This window comes from Octopus sinensis, linkage group LG28 (assembly GCF_006345805.1).
Source record: "Octopus sinensis linkage group LG28, ASM634580v1, whole genome shotgun sequence".
Lineage (NCBI taxonomy): Eukaryota > Metazoa > Mollusca > Cephalopoda > Octopoda > Octopodidae > Octopus > Octopus sinensis.
This window is the reverse complement of record NC_043024.1, coordinates 4,077,630-4,085,129: the sequence shown is the minus strand read 5'-3', so window position 1 is coordinate 4,085,129 and position 7,500 is coordinate 4,077,630. Positions and strand designations below refer to the sequence as shown.

Sequence of the window (7,500 nt, the reverse complement as noted above, 5' to 3'; positions counted from 1 at the left end):
GGTTATATCATAATGCAAGATTGATTATATTGGATACCGATGAAACAATTGTAAATGAACAATTCAAATGATTTGCTAACTTCATTCTTTGATATTTATAATTATACATACTCTATGCAGATTTGCTGATAATTGGAGTGTTAGTACAAAAATGTTTCCATTTTTTCAGTTTTCAGAAAGCCTAGAAGTAGTTTGTGCAATAAACACCAGAGTTATATATTCAAATTCACTTTCTATATCTTTACACACACGTATATATACACCCATATACATAAACATACACTACCTAACAACACATATATCAATGCTACTGAAGAATAAAAGAATCTTTATCTATGTAATATACTTAATGTTTGTTAAGTTAAGTTAAGTTAAGTTAATTTTTTGGCTCAAAAAGCAAAAAGCAAGGCCATGTAGGGGTCAGGGAGTTATGTACAGGGAGGGTGTTCATGCAAAGAGTTCAGGCCATTTCTGGTCAAGGGAGACTTTGAACCGAGCGGTCGTGGGCATCTTCACTATCTCGTCCGGCAGCTTATTCCACGGATCCACAACCCGGACGGAGAAAGCCCCTCTCCTTCGATTGAGATGAAATCGTCGCAGGTAGAGCTTTTGTGTTATCATTGAAAGGCCAGAAGCAGCAGTTTTCAAAAAACACACGATATACTTCAGATGTAGGCAAACAAAACTGCTCCAGAAGTGTTTGGTGTGTGTACAAGCCTGATGATAAATATTTGTAATTGTGGTTATAAGTGGTTACACCCTCTATACTAGAAATGTAAGAGAAATTTCTTGTTGGAACTGAGATGAAAATAAAATGACAGCCAACAGCAGGGGCTTAAACATATAAGCCAGTGGTTTTCAACCAGGGCTCCGCCAGTACAGTGCAGGGGTTCCGCAAGAAGTTACAAAACTGATAAAATTGGCAGTAATTTTTAAGTCTCCTGTGCAGATATACTCATTTACTTGTTTCAGTCATTTTGACTGCGGCCATGCTGGAGCACCGCCTTTAATCGAGCAACTCGACCCCGGGACTTATTCTTCTGTAAGCCCAGTACTTATTCTATCGGTCTCTTTTGCCGAACCGCTAAGCGACGGGGACATAAACACACCACCATCGGTTGTCAAGCAATGGTGGGGGGACAAACACAGACACACAAACACACACACGCATATATATATATATATATATATATATACACATATATACGACGGGCTTCTTTCAGTTTCCGTCTACCAAATCCACTCACAAGGCTTTGGTCGGCCCGAGGCTATAGTAGAAGACACTTGCCCAAGATGCCACGCTGTGGGACTGAACCCGTAACCATGTGGTTGGTAAACAAGCTACTTACCACACAGATTAAAGGTGGTGCTCCAGCATGGCTGCAGTCAAAATGACTGAAACAAGTAAGTGAGTAAAAGAGTAAGTAAATGAGTGGAGATCAAACCAGTGGGTGTGTTAATTAATAAGGCACTAAAACATAATGACTCTCCCTAGACACAAAATTATATATATATTATTGCATCTGGGGAGAGTCATTCTCTTTTAATGCCTCATTAATTAACACTTTCACTGATTCCCACTTATTTGCTTATTTATTTTTATTAAAATTTTCGTTGCATAGGCGCAGGAGTGGCTGTGTGGTAAGTAGCTTGCTTATGAACCACATGGTTCCGGGTTCAGTCCCACTGCGTGCCACCTTGTGCAAGTGTCTTCTACTATAGCCTCAGGCCGACCAATGCCTTGTGAGTGGATTTGGTAGACGGAAACTGAAAGAAGCCTGTCGTATATATGTATATATATATATATGTATGTATGTATATGTTTGTGTGTCTTTGTCCTCCAGCATCGCTTGACAACCGCTGGTGGTGTGTTTACATCCTCGTAACTTAGCAGTTCAGCAAAAGAGACCGATAGAATAAGTACTAGGCTTACAAAGTATAAGTCCAGGGGTCGATTTGCTCGACTAAAGGCGGTGCTCCAGCATGGCCGCAGTCAAATGACTGAAACAAGTAAAAGAGAGTAAAAGAGTATACACTTTTATTAATGTTGCAAAATTATCACAGAACTCAGAGTTTTACGTGAAAATGAGTAACATTTCTGTAATAATTTTGCAGTTTTAATGAAAAGCATACAGCTCTACCTATGGTATTCGAGTACTATCTTTTTCACCTTGTTTTGCACTTAGTGTTCACACACACATATATTAATACTTAGTGGAAGCAGGCGACGAGTGGGAAGAAACGTTAGCACGCCGCCGGGCGAAGTATATTTAGCGGTTTTTTTCGTCCGTCTTTACGTTCTGAGTTCAAATTCCGCCGAGGTCAACTTTGCCCTTCATCCTTTCGGGGTCGATAAATTAAGTACCAGTTACGTACTGGTGTCGATGTAATCAACTTAATCCCTTTGTCTGTCCTTGTTTGTCCCCTCTATGTTTAGCCCCTTGTGGGCAATAAAGAAATAAGAAACGTTAGCACGTCGCCGGGCGAAATATGTTTAGCGGTTTTTTTCGTCCGTCTTTAAGTCCTGAGTTCAAATCCCGCCGGGGTCGACTTCCTCCCTCCTTCGAAATAGCTGAACTTGTGCCAAACCTTGAAATCAATATTTAGCAGAAGCAACAGGGCTGAGAGTTCGTGTGGTTAGCTCGTACCAAAGAGCTATGTGTCAACGCAAGAAACTGCCGGCCCTCGAGTCATTCCGTTGTTGCACCTGCTAAATAGTTATCTAAACCTATACATACAGACCTGGGGCTAAACAAAACAAAAGAATTCTAATCACATTTTCAGATTAACAGAGATGGTCACGTACGTAACGCCTCTATGATCATAGATCTCGTACAGGACGGAAGTAAAGCTGGTGGTTAAATATCAACAGCTGATAGAAACGAACGAGCCTCTACGTAACTCTTTGAAATGCTAGAAATAACAGCCAAAATCGCTGCAGATTATAAAATCTGACCCTGGAGGATACACGGCGCATGGAATGGTCACGGCTAGAACGTCTGCTGCTATGATCATTATGCTGTTCGATCGAAACCACAACGCTTGTTATCAGGTTGGCTAGCGAGAAATCGCAAATTTACTTCGAATATATATATATATATATATATATATATATATATATATATATACATATATATATATATATAATATATATATATATAATATATATATATATATACACACACACACATATATACGAAAAGACTCGATGGTCAGGTCACGGCTAGAATGTCTTCGTTCATAGGTTTTCTTCTTCAGTTCTCTTATCTGGTAATTAAATGTCAAGATGAAGTTTAATTTGCGTTATGTCGGGTGTATGAATTTTGTGGCCTTCACGTATGAAGACAATCCATCGTTACCTCTTAATTAGATTGAGTGCGTGGAGGTGTGTCTGGGTGTGTGTGTGTGGGGGTGGGGGTTACAACAACCAGGACAGATTGGCCGAATCATTTGAGCGCCAGGAAAAATTCTTGCTTCATGTATTCAGACACCGGATGTTTGAGTTCAAACCTCGCTTCAGTCAACGGTGCTTTTTCTTTTTTGTGTGTGTCAGTCAAATATTAGGGTCGATTTAATATTCTTACAAAGTGATTCTGTAACGGGAAGTATTTGGACCCCAGAGGAGGAATTTCAGTCAAGGGATGTATACACACAATTTTATTAAAAAAGTACTGCTTATTTGTGTGTGTGCACGGATATATATATATATATATATATATATATATATATATATATATATATATCGTCTGCCGTTACGTTCTGGGTTCAAATTCCGCCGAGGTCGACTTTGCCTTTCATCCTTTCGGGTGTCGATAAATTAAGTATCAGTTACGCACTGGGGTCGATGTAATCGACTTAATCCCTTTGTCTGTCCTTGTTTGTCCCCTCTGTATTTAGCCCCTTGTGGGTAGTAAAGAAATGTATATATATATATTTACAACTCCTATCTCAATTTGTAAAGATATATATATATATATATATATATAAGGAAACCCAGCGGTGGTGCCCCAGCATGGCCGCGGCCTTCGGACTAAAACATTTTTATGGATTTAAGGATTTATATATATATATAATATATATATATATATATATATATATATATATATATATATAAATATAAAGGGGTGTGTATGGTTGTGTATAGGGGGATATATATTATTCAAAAGAATTCCAACTCTGCTTTTTATGTTTTATATATATTCTTTATAATATTAATGTAGACTATAGAATATATAGTATAAATAATATATATATATAGTAAAATGAAATGAAGTATTGATTGTCTTATTGAATAGATGAAATATTGAATATAAAATATTAGGGGACTAGTATACTTTCTTGCATTAAAGCAGCCTTCAAGGTCCCAGGTTGTGACAGGAGTGTTTCATAATATATAGATATATATATATGTATATACTTTATAATTAGGGTTCAGCAAAGATTTGCTTTACCACATACCGAAATTTAGAAATAGCAGCCAAAAAAACCTTAGCTATTTCTTCTACTTTAAATAGTAATGCCGAATTCTACTTGGTAAAATTATTGATTACTTCTTAATTAATTTTACCCTTTGTTATTGTTGATACACACACACACATTATATATATATATATATATATATATATATTTCAAGTTCGGTCCCACTGCGTGGAACCTTGGGCAAGTGTCTTCTACTATAGCACCAGGTTCATCAAAGCCTTGTGAATGAATTTGGTAAACGGAAACTAAAAGAAGCCCGTCGTCTTCATCTTTCTTTCTATCTCTCTCTCTCTCTGTATATTCTTTAATTCTTTTACTTGTTTCAGTCATTTGACAGCGGCCATGCTGGTGCACCGCCTTTAGTCGAAGAAATCGACCACCAGGACTTATTCTATCGTTGTATTTTGCCGAACCGCTATGTTACGGGGACGTAAACACACCAACATCGGTTGTTAAGCGATGGTGGTGGGGGGACAAACACAGACACACAAATACACATAAGAGTCCATAGGTCATAAAAAAGCACTCGTATATTTGTCAATAGAGTGGGTATATAAATTAATCGAAGAAGTGTATAGTATTATATATTATATATTCATTACGGCCGATTGCTAAGATCGGGTGTAACGGATATATAATACAGTTCGATTTATACGTGTGTGTGTGTGTGTGCGTCTCCACACCGGTTGATAACCGGTGTTGGTTTATTTCTCTTCCTGTAACTTAGCGGTTTCGTTAAAGAGACTCGAGAATAAATGCTAGATTTGTGAAGATAAGTATTTTGAGGCGGTGTCCCTGTACGGCCGCAGTCCGATGGCTAAGGCAAAATAAAAGAACAGTTATATATGCATTTCTATAGAACAGCGTCGAAAATTTCTCTGAGTGTATGTTTCAAAAATTGTAAATCAAGATTCCTCAATAATAATAATAATAATAATAATTTATTCTTTTTATTGGCTACAAGGGCTGACACACATGATTAGAAAACATAAGGGGACAAAACAGGACGAAAGGTTTACAAAGGGTTTTGTCCGTTTGTGAAAAAATCGTGTAAAAACCGTTTAACAACGAAAGATTATAACAATGAAATAAAACTCCCAATCGGGGGAGGCGCTTCGAAAGGTTCCTGGTGGAAAAAAAACCCCATAAAAGCCAACGGCAGCCTGGTCAAAAGTGGGGTAGAGAGCCCCTTTCTCCTTTTATAACACCTTTTTGAATCACAGGCGAAACCTGAGAACTGGTCCACTTATACTGGCCATTCTCGCACAATTCACCCACCTTTCAGAAAACTTACTATCGGACATAATAATAATAATAATAATAATAATAACTTTGGTTAGTTTTAGGAGTTTACGTAGGGACCCGAAAATTGTTTTATAGAAAAAAAATGCATTTTTCAAGGAGAGGTGCAAGACTGCGTTTTAGCCCCTCATGTTTTAAAAAGTTAATGTATATATTTTTTGAAGAATTATATAATCTTTGATATTGCATACATAAACTCAGGAAAAAAAAATTGTGTCAAAAGAAAGTCAGTGGAAACCGGAAAATGACACAAGGTTCACCATTTTTTTTTCTTAGCGGAACGGTAATAATCTACGATGCATAAAATATATATCGCCATCCGAAGATGTTACCGTTTTGGGTATACAACGTAATTTACGACGCTATTGTTCAAAACACCCTATCTATCTATCTATCTATCTACCGATCGATCGATCATAGCATACCGATTATAAGGAAACAAAGTTGGGAGGCAGGTACACTTGCATAGGTATGCCTTGTACATAATTTTTGTTTTTGTGGAACGGTGTAACTCGAAGCAGATAAGGCTATGAACAATAGCATGTAAATATTGACCTGTGTGTGTATGTGTGTGTAATGTGTGTATGTTAATTTCTCTCCTGGGAGCCAAAAGCCTCCCGTTGAAGAATCAATCACTGCTTATAATAAAAGAATCCGTTAGAGTTATGTGGAATATCTATACTTCGAACTCCCATCCCGTAGCTTATGGGAAAAGGAGAAAAAAAAGTGGACTTTACAACAGAAAAACAAAAACGAAACTGCAATTAGATCCTGAATCGGAAAATGGTTATTGATTTTAAAAAGCAAAATAAACTCTTTTTTAAAACATAAATTGTTTAGACAAAGATTTTGCGAAAGAGTATGTAGAGAAATGACCAATTGTTTAGACAAAGATTTGCGAAAGAGTATGTAGAGAAATGACCAATTGTTTAGACAAAGATTTGCGAAAGAGTATGTAGAGAAATGACCAATTGTTTAGACAAGATTTGCGAAAGAGTATGTAGAGAATGACCAATTGTTTAGACAAAGATTTGCGAAAGAGTATGTAGAGAAATGACCAATTGTTTAGACAAAGATTTGCGAAAGAGTATGTAGAGAAATGACCAATTGTTTAGACAAAGATTTTGCGAAAGAGTATGTAGGAAATGACCAATTGTTTAGACAAAGATTTGCGAAAGAGTATGTAGAGAAATGACCAATTGTTTAGACAAAGATTTTGCGAAAGAGTATGTAGAGAAATGACCAATTGTTTAGACAAAGATTTGCGAAAGAGTATGTAGAGAAATGACCAATTGTTTAGACAAAGATTTTGCGAAAGAGTATGTAGAGAAATGACCAATTGTTTAGACAAAGATTTGCGAAGAGTATGTAGAGAAATGACCAATTGTTTAGACAAAGATTTGCGAAAGAGTATGTAGAGAAATGACCAATTGTTTAGACAAAGATTTGCGAAAGAGTATGTAGAGAAATGACCAATTGTTTAGACAAAGATTTGCGAAAGAGTATGTAGAGAAATGACCAATTGTTTAGACAAAGATTTGCGAAAGAGTATGTAGAGAAATGACCAATTGTTTAGACAAAGATTTTGCGAAAGAGTATGTAGAGGAAATGACCAATTGTTAGACAAAGATTTGCGAAAGAGTATGTAGAGAAATGACCAATTGTTTAGACAAAGATTTTGCGAAAGAGTATGTAGAGAAATGACCAATTGTTTAGACA

The 7,500-nt window shown here is 36.7% G+C and overlaps 1 protein-coding gene across 2 annotated transcripts in view; it reads right to left on the bottom strand.

Moving 5' to 3' along the window:
- LOC115225826 overlaps nt 1-7,500 on the bottom strand; it is a 26,249-nt gene that overhangs the window by 17,884 nt on the left and 865 nt on the right. The gene's annotated exons all lie outside the window — the stretch shown is intronic.